Here is a 13,191-nt window from a genome sequence, read left to right as displayed (position 1 = left end):
CCCTGGCACAGATATAAGTCAGTTCTGGATAACTCTGCCTTTAAGGTTGCAGAGTGAAGGTGTAGGGTCTTCCAAAGGGTGGGCTCTAAGCCCAGTATGACTGGTGTCCTTATAAGAAGAGGAGGAGACACAAACAGACACACGGTAGAAGGCCATGTGACAAAAGGGGCAGAGATTGTAGAGCTGCAGCTGCAAGCCAAGAAATGCCAAGGGTTGCTAGCTACCACTAGAAGCCAGAAAGACGTAAGGAAACCTTCTTCCCTAAAACTTGCAGAGAGAGTGCAGCTCTCCATGATCTTGGATTTGGACTTCTAGCCTCCAGAACAGTGAGAGAATAAATTGCCATTTTAAGCCCCTCAGTTGTGGTGCTTGGTTATTGCGGCCCTAGGAAACTCATACAGGGTCTTTCAACCAACTCTGCCAACTTCGCTCAGCTGTCCTCCCAGCCAGAGGTCTCTTTGTGAAGGAGGAAGGGGACCATGTCCCTCCCAAGCTCACAACTCTTCTAAGACTCCCCAGTGCCCTGGCATCCACCACCTTTCCTAACTGTTCCCACCAACTTCCCAGGTGCCCTCTCCCACTGCTCCCTGCCTCCTTCTTTCTGTTTCAGCAACACAGAATAATTGTTCCAGTTTTCTTTTTCATGTCTTTGCTCATGTGGTGCCAGAAAACACACCTCTTCATCCAGTTCACTTCTATTCATGCTTTTAAAGCCTGTCTTCGACAATCATCTCTTCCAGGAATAATAGCAAGCATTTATTGACTCTTGCTGTGGGTCAGGCAATATGCTAAGTGCTTTATATGAGTTGCATTATCCTCACACTAGCTCCAGGAGGGAGATGTCCTCATCTTCATTTTACAGGTGGGGAGACCCAAGCCCCAGATAGGCCTCCATGAGCTTCCCACAGTCGTGAGAGGCACAGGCCCACGTGGCAGAAGCCATGCTCTGCCACTTCCCTGTGACACCACCACCACTGCCTGGGGTGCCCTCACCTCCCCCAGACACATCTGCTCCTCCAGGCCTCCAGCCGCTGCATGCTTCAGGGTAACAAATGTTGCTGTAACAAGAGGTGAAATCAAACGCTGGTCAAATAGTTTTCCAGGGCCATTTCATGCAAGATAGTTCCTCCAAGGCATCTATCTTCCTCACCATGTGGGGTTAGAACACTTGGAGCGGGGGGAAGGGCAGAGAAGCCAGACCCCAACCTGGTTCTCACAAATAAACAAGACACAAGCGACATCACGGCCAGCGGTGGCTGCAGCATAAATCAGGACTTTTATGGGGCAAGTGGCCTGTCAAGGCCCAGACTGCCTGCCTGGCCTCTGAAAGAGGCCAGTGGACACTTTTGTGATCAAACCGGGACCACTCACTAATATGCCCACCCAGCGTCCCCTATCAGGCCCTCAGCCCCACCTGGCAGCTCCCCTCCCCCTAGGTCCACCGAGGGCCAGCTGCCAGCCTACACACCCATCCTCTGATTTTCTCACTCATTCATTCTGTGCTTGTTCACTCTGTACTAGGTGTGTAGTAAGCAATCAAGAGAAAATTTCTTGAATGAATGAATTTTCTCACTTCTTTCCACCTTTTCTCCCACCTCCCTCCTACTGCCTCTGTAGCACTGAGGCCACTCCAAGATGCAAAGCCCAAGGTGGTGCCAGAGAGGCTGAGTCTGGGTCCCACGCCATGCCCTTGATACAGGAGGGATGGGTTGAGGGGAGAGGCACCAGACAGGCTCCTTCCAAGACTCAGTTCAGGAAAGGAGTTCCTCCAGGCAGGAAGGGAGCCTGCAGGTGGGCAGCAGAACAACATATGCTCCCTCTGACCCTTTGACACACCCGTGCTGCCTGCACCTCTGAGCGGGACCCCTCCTATTTGTGCCCATTTGTGCCTCACTGTCCTCCCGCGGGTTCTAGGAATTAGTTCCCTTTCTCCCAAGGGCTCAAGGCTTGCTGATCAGTCCAGCGGTTCCCTTACGTAGCCCACCACCATTTCACTCGTCTGGACCCTGCATTTGGCAGTCAGGTGTTCCATGAATGGCGGTTGTTAATGCCTCCATTTTCAATCGCAATAGTCCTCATGGCTTTTTTTTTTTTTTCATTATCACATCATGTAAACATTTTACTGTTTTAAAGTACCCAAAACATAAAAGTTACCATTAGTGACATTTATTCCATTCACAGTGTGGTGTAACCGTCACCACTACCTAGTTCCAGGACATTTTCATCACAACACTCCGAAAGGGAGCCCCGCGCCTGTGAAGCAGTCACTCCCCATTTCCCGTTTCCCTTTCCCCCAGCCCCCGGCAACCGCTCATCTCCTCAGAGGTTTTAACAAAGATTCTATTATAGACAAGGTAGAACACGTTATCCCCAACTCACTGATGAGGAAACCGAGGGAGTCACACACACACACACACACACACACTGACACACAGACACACACACACACACCCCCCAGCTGGTATGGGCTCCACCCCCCACTCTCCACAGAGCAGAGCCTTCAGGGTGTCATGTGCCCCTGGGGGTGCTTGGAGGCTGAAGTAGATCTCCCCTCAGGGGACTCTTCGCTTCTTTCCTTGTAGGTGAGAAGTGAGAGAAAATTCAAGGCTCAGTCCTGGTCACCCAGTAAATTTAGTCTCTTAATTGACAGACTGAGAAGGCCTCCGGTGATGGTGCAGGAAAGGTGGCAGGGAGGGTGCACCTCTGTTGATTTTGGCTTCAGAGCCCAAGTTCACACAGTTCTCTGGGCTGACCCCTGGGGTCTGATTAACAACCACACCCACTCCCACTCACACCTCTAGGCTTTCGCAGACAATGTTTCTTCTATGTGGTCCACTCTTTTTCTCCCTCCAACCTCTCCAGATTGTGGCTCCTTCATCCTTCAAAACCCATTCAGTGTCCCCTCTGCCATGGGTTAGGGCAGTGGTCTCAGGGCGGGAATAATCAGCACCCGAATGTCCAGGGAGTGGAGCCTGGGCATTTGGGCAGCTCTGAAGCTGTGCATATGAGTCTGACTTGCAGCCTGAGAAGCCTGCTTAAGGGGCCCCTTCTCTCTGCTTCCCCAGCGGAGCTCCTTCCTCTTCATTTGGGGAACGTCTGTTCAGGGGCCTGTTCCGCCTACTGCCCTGAGAGCTCCTTGAGACGACAGTCAGCCAAGTATCCTGGTTAAGAGCTCTAGACTTTTTTTTAACAGCTTTATTGACATATAATTCATATACCACACAATTCACCCGTTTAAAGTGCACAATGATTTTTGGCATATGGCATTATTCATTTTTTAAATTGCTGTAAAATATATATAACATCAAATTTGTCATTTTAACCATTGTTGTGTGTGCAGTTCAGTGACATTAATTACATCTGCAGAGTTGTGCAACCATAATAGCCCAGGACTTGGGTTTTGGGTAGACCTGAATTCTGTCTTAGTTCTTTCACTCTGCAGTTGTGTAAGCTCCACTCCGAGGCCCTGCTTATCCATCTGGAAATTGGAGACCCTAGGGGCCACCTCGCAGAGGCATTGTGAAGATTAAATGAAACAATGAAGGTCAAATGCCTTGCAGACTGTGGAAACTATGTGTATCCCTGTGTGGACCCCTGCTGTGTGGCTTCAGGCAAGTCCCTGGCCATCTCTGGCCTCAGCTTCTGGCTTTAACAAGGCAGGGTTTGGACTGGGTAAGCCCAAGGGCCTGGGAGCGCTTCCCAGTGCTTACTGAAACTGCCCCATCAGAAGTTGTGCCTTCACTATGGTGGTAGCCCTGGGGCCCAAGCCCCTTTCTCTGAGAATTTCCTCCATATGCCAGGGATCTTGGCAGCTATGGTAGACCATGTGACGTGGCCATAGCTGATTGGATCTGGGAAGACATGTGGCTGGCGTGCTACTGTAGTGGAACTGGGAAGTGAAGTGAGCAAGTGCATGGGGGCCTTAAGCCTGGCTGATGGTGGGGAGGCGAGTGTGGTAGTCAGGCCAGACCTGGTTGGAACTGGTGGCAGGGCGAGATCCTGTTGTTCCAGGCCAAAGAGTTGGAACTTTATCCCGGGAGAAGTGGGAGGCCCATCACTCTTGGGGTGTTAAAACCAGTCTGGGCCCCGTAGTGCTGAATTGGACGGGGGCCTTGGCAGAGGGGAGAAGGAACAGAACAGGATCTCCAGGCTGTGTGGCTTTGTGCCAGCCCAGGCCCCCTGCAGAGCCTCAATTTCCCTTTCTGGAGGTAGGGTTGCACCAAGGGATGCCCTGACATGGGGTGTGAGAGCAGAGCTGAAGCAGGCAGGGCTGGGAGGAGGGCCAAACTAGAAACTCTCCCTCATTGGAGCCATTCGTGTTCATTCAGGCAAAGCTGGCTCCCAGAAACAAGTAGGATGTGGCTCCAGGTTTGCAGATGGCATCCCCCGGACAAGACAGGGGGCCTGAAACCCAGGGTCGCCAAGGGCAGCCTAGGGGCTGTGCCCCTCCAGGCTAAGGTCTTGTGCCAGGTCCAGCAGGAGCTTCTGTGTCTTTAGAGCTGCAGAAAACACCCCAGACTCAGAGCCATGTGGGCAGACTTCCTGTGCTGCCCACCCTGAGAGCCAGGAGCCCCTGTGGCTCCAGAAGGCAGCACTGTGCTGGCTGTGTGCTGGGTGAGACCTGGCCCACCCACTCCGAGAGTCGGACGCCCAGCCTGCCCAATAAGCCATGTTGGCCCCAATGTAGGACGATAGAGTCACTAGGAACGGACTCTGCTCCTGGTGCCTACATTTGCTCACTATGAGTTGAGGCAGTGACAACCTTTTTGGGTTTCCATGTCCATGTCTATAAACTGGGAGTAAAACTCCTATGACCTAGTAGGGCTGTCGAGAGGCTCAAATGAGATGATGTTTGCATCTTATTCAGCAGCGGGCCTGGCGTGGTCTGTGCTCTCAAATTGGAGCCATCACTCCAGCACCCAGGCTGCGCCTCTGGAATCTGGGTGTGGAGAAGACAGTGGCTGGGAGCAAGGAGGGGCTGGAGAAGTAGAGGGTGCCCAGAAGTCACGGGAGAAAGAACTCCTGTTCCGGTTGAGGGATCCCTTGCCTCCTGAACCCCTTCTTGTTTCAGCTCCAGGCCACCTGCGCTTCCCTACCACACCCACTCCTGCAGGGCAGGAGGCTGTCTGGCCCTGCTCACAGCAGCCACCAGACACCTCTGGGCAGGGAGATGACCTCAGGCTTCATCACCTGCCCACTGTGTGATCTTGGGCCTCTGTTTCTCTCCTGGTGAAATAGGGCAAATGCCATCTGCCTCATTCCGATGGAAATGAACTCAGGTGAAGTGATGGGGTGAAAGGCATGTGCACAGGTAAGGGACTGGGGTCTGAGAGCTAGAAGATACCCCAGTGTAGGCCTCAGACGCCACCTCTATGTAGACGAGGACATTGAGCCACTGAGGGGACAACGATGGGCCACTGCCACAAAGTGACCAGACAAGGCTGGGGCCAGACACTGAGCTCAGCCCCCAGCAGACCTTCCCTACCCTTCGCAGCCACCTGGAGACAAGCACAATGTGGCCACCAACGCATTCAGTGCCTCCCCTTTCAGAAGTGTCTGCTGGAAACAACCCAGGATTGCATGGTGTGGCAGCCAGTGATCTCTAGGACCAAGGAGGGGAGGAAGGTCCTCCATGAGGGAGCCGGGCCTGATGGGAGGCAGGCAGCAGCTGCAGAGGCCCCCTTTCTCCTTCCCACTAGTCAGGCACTGCCCAGGGATGATGAACTTGGCGACTCCCCAAGCTCCCCCAGTCAAATGCTGGAGGGACCTTGCTCCGCTCCAGCCGCCCACACCCAGCTCTGGAGACCCTTTCCCAGGAACACTTGGGCTGCAGGTGAGGTGAAGGGGTGGGGTGGAGGGAGTTTCCACCACCAGGCAGCCTACCCTGGAACCCTCCATCATATGCGCCTGAGACTTAGGTTTCTTGGTCTTCTCAACTGCCACACAGAGGGTGAGTCAGGGCTTTGCGGGACAAGGAATGATAGTCTGAAACCCATTAACAAAGAATCTTCAGTCCGAGGGAGACTCAGACCAGAGGGACGCGGCACCTGCAGGAGAATGTGGGAGGGGAGGTAAAGAGTGATTGAGAGCCCAGGGCAGGAGGCGTCTCTCAACCCCAGAGCTCCCCTCCCCTCCCCGACCACACGCTCCTTCCCAGGTTGGATGGGAACCAGTGCATGTTTGTGTAACTGTGTGTGTCTGTGTGACCGTGGTATCCACGTGTGTCTGTGTGTGTAATCAACGTACTTGCCTCATAGGGTTGTTATGAGGCTTACACAAGTTAACACTTGTAAAAGGCTGGGTGCAGTGCCTGGCACTTCCTAAATTCTCTGTAAATATTAGTAGCTCTGATGAAGTGGAAAGGTTAAGAGCTCAGATCTGGAGTCATGCTGCCTGGGTCACTAGGTATCAGCTACAGTCAGCGCCGTGGATTGCTGTTGGCTGTGTCCACCTGTGTTTGGTCCTCAGAGGCAGCATTTGTATATGCTTTGGTCAGCTCCCTCCCCATCTCCTGTCAGCAGCAAGCCTTTGTCCCTTGAGGCATTCTGCTCTCATCAGACAGGAACCTCTTGCTTTACAGGGAACTGGCTCTAACTTCCTGCTGCCCAAATGCACCTGGGTCCATTTCCACGTCCAGTCTCTTCCCATGGATCCCATCCCAGGGGTCCCTGTTTGTTCTTCCTTCCTGCAGGCCCCTTCTCCACCTGGCACCTCCCCTTTTTGTCCTTATCCCCTTCCATTCCCAGGGAAACACATTCCATTTGCTCCCCAGCCTTCCACTAAGCAGCACACTGCCACCCCTGCCCTCTTACCCCCTCGCCTCCCTCTACCCTAAGCCTCAGGCCTAGCCACCTGCTTCCTTCTCCTCATTCTAACATTTTCCCTTTCTGGAAGAAAGGCCCCTTGGAGGGAGCAGGAGCAGGAGCAGTGGGTGGTGGAGAAGGGGGCACAGTGGGGTGGATGGAAAGGGCACACACCAATATGTTTTGGTGGTGGTTTTTTCCCTTTTCAACCTCTAAGACAGTATTCCTTACTGTAGACTTGGGGACAAGAGGCAATACCCCAACCGAGATGGGCCACTGAGGCACCAGGCCCGTAAAGGGTCCTGGACTTGGGAGGTCAGGGTTTCAGGCTGCTCTTGGGGTGAACTTGGGCTTGGCTTTCCTCCTTTCTAGGCCTCAGCAACTCGAGGATTTGGACAGCCTGAGCCCAAAGATCCTCCCAGCCCTAACACAGAAGAGCCAGGGTGTGTGAGAGGCAAATCTGCACTCCGGGCTCTTCTCTGCCACCTGCTAGCTGGGGGCTTTGGGAGACTCCCAGCCTCTGTCTCCTCGGTTTCCCTGTCTGAACAATGAGCCGGCTGGCCTTGGCCATCCAAGGGCCTCTGTGGTTCCTGTCCATTGTTTTGAATGTCTCCTGGGATGGGAATCTTGATTTCTTTCTTTGATGAGGGAGGCCATCCAAGAGGTGGGGGCAAGAGTGAGATATGGGAAGTGGGGAGGGAGGAGGCAGAGAGGGCTGGACTCTGGGGCCTGGAGATGGGGCCCTGAAAGTAGGCCCCCAGCCCAAGACACTTCAGAGAGAGTGACCCCTCCAGTGGAGCTTACAGAGTCCCCCTATAACTATTGTCCCAGAATTCCTGTGAGCTGGCTGGCCAAGGGCCCCATTTCACAGGTAGGAAGACCAAGGCCTGAAGGCAGGAGGGGATCTGTCCAGAGTCACCCAGCTGGTCAGTGGCTGAGGTGGAATTTGGCAGGATGAGATTGGAAGGGACTCATAGAAACTCCATGGCTTCACACCCCTTGTCATCTGCCATAGGGGCCCATCCTCCACAGGATGGTGATTGAGGCCTGCTCCTCATGGTGCAGGAAGGGAAACTGAAGCCCAGAACAGTGCAGGGCCATGCACTCTCCCCACTGACTTTGGTTGCAGTGACCATGACAGTCTACAAAGCCCAAAAGTCTCCACTAGCAGCCTTGCTTGCTGTCTAAAATCCCGCATCAGAGCCCCCATATTTGGGTAAAGCATGTGTCCTGAGGCCCACGCACTGAGAGGGGCAAAAAGACAAGAATTACAGGCATGTGGTATCCTCAGACTCCCAGAACAGCCAAGAAAGAAGGGAGCCCATGGACCAGTGAGGGACAAGGGGTCCAGAAGGGGAGAGGCACTTGCCCCCAGAGGGTTGGGCTATGTCAGGCAGCCAACCCAGGCCCTGCTTCCCCAGCTGGAGCAGCCCCTTCTTCTGCCACTGCCCCAGGCCCCAACTTATGTGTATGGTTTTAGACGTAGGAGGGCCTGGAGTGGCAGGGACAGTAGGTGGGGGCTGGGAACATCTCAGCCGACCTGGGTCACCCTTCCAGAGGGTGCTGTGGGCCGCAGCGGATTAATGGTGCAGAGGCCACTCATTTCCTCTGGAGACAGGCCACACCACACAGCCCCCCATTGTTGACTGCCCTTATCTCGGGAAGTTCCGCTTGCCCCATCCGGAGGAGGAGGCAGCTGGGCCCCCACACCCCTGGCCTCACCTTTCTTTGCTTCTTGGAGGTTGGAAGGCTTGGCAGGGCTGGGATCTTGCAGGTTTGATTCGTGTCGCCCCGGAGCCCCCCTTCCCCCCAGGAAGTCTGGACTTTACCTGAGGGCCAGGGGCACCATGGAGGGTGGAGCATGGCGGGGCTGGGGTCTCAGCTGGGTTTCAGAAGGGGAGTCCTAGGGGGGGTCAAGGATGACCTGGGAGGGGTGAGGCCTGAGGTCGAGAGGGTGGGAGGCAGTGCGGGGAGGGAGCCAGCCGCACTCAGGGATGCTATTGGGATAGGCCAGTGCAGGGTGCCGTATTCCTCTGCCTCAAAAGGCCCCTGGAGGACTGCACACAGCCTCTGTCCATACTGGCCCCTCTGGCTGAGTGCCATTCTCAAGGTGCTCACACCAACTTTAAGATGCAGCCAGGTGAGGAAGGGGGAGACAGTGATAGAGTGCGTGCCTAGCATGCACAAGGTCCTGGGTTCAATCCTCAGTAGCTCCATTAAAAAAATAAATAAACCTAATTACCTCCCCCTAGTATAAAAAATAAATAAATAAATAAAAATTAAAAAGAAAAAAAAGATGCAGCGCGAGTACCACTTAACTCCTCCAGGAAGCCTCCCCTGATCCCAGAGAGTCGGGGTCCCCCACCCAGGGTCGGTATCCCTTAGCCCCTGGGCTTCACCCCATGCCCCCATCAGAGCCCTGGGTACCCTGTGTGGATGCGGGTCTGCCCCACAACTCGACTGGATACGTTCTGATGGTGGAGACTCCCATGTCGCCAGGACTTGCTCCACTCCTGCCCTCTCCAGCCCGGCAAGGAGTTGGAGTCACTAAAGCTTTCCATCCCAGCCCGCTCCCTGCCACGTCTCCCCCCCACCGCCACAGGCACTCTGGGACCCCTCCCCACAGATCTGCCTCTCCCATCAGCCCGCCTGCCCTCTCACCACCACACTTCTGTCAAGTATGCCCCTCCACCTGAAATGCCCTCTCCGCATCTTCCCCTGGCAAAATCCCAGCCACTTACTAAAGCCTGCTCTGCTGCCACCCCTCCCTGGAGTCCCTCTGTGCCCACCACTGATGCAGAGACTTTAACAAATGCCTCTCTCCCTTTCTGCTCAGAGCAGCTCCATTCAACACATAGTTGAATAAAAAGGGTCGATGGCTAAAAATAAAGTTTAAAACAAATGGATTTGTCTATTCTAATCCTTAACATATGAAGACACTGCTCAGCTGATATTTTATAAGTCTGGAAAATGGTGGACTTTCATTTCAATGGAGGCTTTTCCAAGAAGTGAGTTAATGGAGGTAATTTAGGCAGTGCGAGAGTGTGATAAGCAGTGATATTTGGGGACAAAAGATTCTAGCCAGGACTCTACATCCTACCTTGAAGGCAGCTTTCATAAAGGGCTGTCTTTCCAAAGGCCCTCACTCTTGTCACACAATCCACCAACACCTAGAACGGGACACTTAGGAGTGTGGAAATCTTAGGAGGAATCAGGGAGTCCTGGCATGGCCACCTCTGCCTCCAAGAGGTACAGCATCTAAGAGCCAAAAGACTTCACTTAGCTCTTGGCCGCAGGACCCAGGGGTGCTGCTGGCAGAAGAGGGCACTGAGGGATGACCTGGTGGCCATGGACAAGTCCTCCCCACGCTTCTTTTCCCTCTCTTCCCTCCCCTCTGTCCTCTCCTCTTCTCTTGTCAGGTCCCCCACTCTGCACCTGCTCTTCTGGCTGCCCATCCTCACTGGTTACAGGATGCTGCCTGGAACCACCACTTTCCCAATCTGCCATGGGAACCAGCTGACACCAGCCCCCTCTCCCCCTCCCTCAGCTCCTCCTCTACAGACAGCCAGCTTCTCTCAGGCCAGCTCAGGGGTGGGGGAAGAGGGGAAGAGGGGAAGCTTCCCAGACACCCCTCATCTTCCCCCCAATACACACACACTGAGGCTCAGACAAGCTGGTTGTGTGGGTGCTGGTACCCAACAGGTGCTCAGTAAATGCCTTCTCTTGCCACCGCTCCTGTCACCATAGCACAGGGAGCTGGAGCACGCACTGGATCAGGACAGCAGCTTTGCTACTCTAAGCCTCTGTTTCCTCATCTGCAAATTGGGGATGATGAAAATCTTAACCTCCCAATGGGAAAGCTAATTGAGATAATGTGCATGAAATTGCCTTCCAGCCTCCTGGGAGTTAGACAAATGTCATTAACATAATAAAGATCATTAAGAGTAAATAAATGATGCAAGGAAAGGCTCAGCATGTAGCTACTGAGATATTAAAAAATAAGTCCGGGTTGAAGGGTGGGTTGGGTGGAGTGGAAGTGGGCCGGGTGTCTGGGAAGCTTCCGGGAGAAGCCACGATCTGGGCAGAGACATGCAGTTGGGGTAACCGAGACACGGGCAGATGAAACCCTCCAACCCTCAACAGTGGGTGACGGCTTCCAGGCATTAGCTTCTGTCATCTTCCACCCCCACCAACCCAACAGCCCCAGGACAGGCAGCCCCAGGCAGAGTGAGGACGGCATCCTCCTGGGATGGGATGTGTAGAAGATGGAGGCGGAAGGAAGCCCCTTCAGACTGGAGCAAGCCTGTGCCTAGGCTGCCTGGAGAAAGGTGGTCAGGTGTTATTTGACAGCTCAAAAACGCTTTCATCTTTATTGCCTCATCCTCCTCCTCTCCTCCATCACAGCCCTGCAGGTCAGCTACCTTTAGACTCATTTTACAGATGAGGAAAGTATGGCTCTGAGAGCTTGTGTTCTTCATTCAAGATCACCAGCTGATGATGGGTGGTCCCCTGTCTTACAACCCAGCTCAAAGTTAACCAGTGTCCAAGCCATTGCCCCAAGTCCTGCCTGAGGTCACCCCATACACAGGAACAATGTTGTTTGTTTGTGGGTTGGGGGACCTCCCACTGCTCCTGGGAAGATTCAAGGCAAAAGAACCCGGCCCCTGGGAGTGGATTTAAGTGGCTTCTCATTTCCTGGGCTGGGTCCTCAACATGCATGTCTGATTTGGAGTTCTGGGTGCAGCCTGCAAGTGCCTGGATTGGGTGTCTTCATCCCCGAGACTCTGCCTTGAGGGGTCTGGGCAGGAGGCGAGCCTGGGCCAAGGCAGTGACTGCATATGGGCCATGGGGAGGTGATCTCAGTCATGGGGTGGCAGGGCCACCCCTCCTTCCTGCCTCTCCTTCCCTCGGGGAGCAGGTGGGGGAAGAGAGGAGTGGCTGGAGGCAACATGACCCCCAGATGCCCAGGCCTGGAACACAGTGATCTGGAGCTAACCTGATAGTGAGGGCAGAACCCCAGTCTGCTCCTGGCTCTGGCAGCCTGAAGGTCAGGCCTCACGGCTCCATCTGCATCTTTGGTGGAGGGCAGTGGTGGCTGTTAAACCACACGTAGCCAAGCGCGTTGTCTGAAAGGCAGGAGGTCAGTCCTGGAGGAGACGGTGTGCTGGGTGGCTCTCAGGGGAGTGACATTTGTTATCCTCTCCCAATAGCACCTCTCCCACAGAGGAGAGAACTGGGCTCACCCAGCATCAACTCAGGGGTGAAGCAGGGTTTTGAGGCAAGTCAGAGCTCTGTCCTTAGCCCCTCAGCTGGCCTGTGTGCCTAAGACCCCTTGCCTGGGTTTGCCCTACTTCATGGGATGCCCTCATGACCTCCTGTGTGGGTTGGTAGGACAGCAGCAGCCTCTGCAGGGCTCTGGGCCTGACACTTCCCCAGCCTCTCCCTTCCAGGCTCCAGGAAGTCTGGAGCCTTGCAGACACACAGGAAGTTGCCTACCCTGGGATGGCCAGCTGGAGAGGCCTGAGCCCACCAGGGCCTCTGTAGGCTGAGACACTGCGAAGATTGAAGCCCTCAATACCAAGCTGTCATGTGCCAGGGCCCAGGCAGAGCCAGGAGTAACCATGGTGGTCACCTGGGTCAGCAGAGAAGAAAGGGTCCCAGAGAGGGCCGTGTCTTGCCCAAGGACACACAGTGAATTTTAGGACACACAGTGGACAACTCTGTAAAGGATATAGCTTTCACATCTGTCCTCGCTCCCACTCTCCACGGCGATGGTGATCCCCATTTTACAGAGAGAACCGAGGGTGAGAGACAGGCAGTAATTTGCCCAAAGACACAGAAAGATACAGACTGCGTGTGAACCCAGCTCTGTCTCACTCTGTATTCCGAAGTTTTTCCCACTTCCCAGTCTCTCACTCAGTGACTGCAGATCAATTGGCAAACTTTTCCCCAGCACTTAGCCTGGCAGAGAGGACCCAGAGAGGAAATGGCCACGCTTTCCACTCTCAAGGGATTCCTTATCTGAAGTGGCCAGGAATAAGTGCATGTGAAGGAGAACAATAAGAGGGAGGAGGGGTAGGGGACTGTGAGCTGGAGCAGTCAAAGAAGACTTCCTGTAAGAGATGTCATTTCCAGAACTGTTTGAAGGAGAGAAACTAGATGAGTCCATAAAGCTGGGGGAGAAGGCTGGAGGAAGCAAGGAATGAACTAGAGTGACAGTGCATGTGCCTCAGAGAGGGAAGGGAAAGCAGTTTTTCAAAGGCTGTGGTATGGGGGAAAGAGCTCTCAGTGCCAGATCAGATAGACCCAAATACTAGTAAAATCCCAGAGAGAGAAGTTTCATGCTCCTTACTTTGATACTTCAGCCCCTAATAATGGGTCTGGCACC

This window comes from Camelus dromedarius, chromosome 12 (assembly GCF_036321535.1).
Source record: "Camelus dromedarius isolate mCamDro1 chromosome 12, mCamDro1.pat, whole genome shotgun sequence".
NCBI classification, from domain to species: Eukaryota; Metazoa; Chordata; class Mammalia; order Artiodactyla; family Camelidae; genus Camelus; species Camelus dromedarius.
This window is presented reverse-complemented; position numbering follows the sequence as displayed.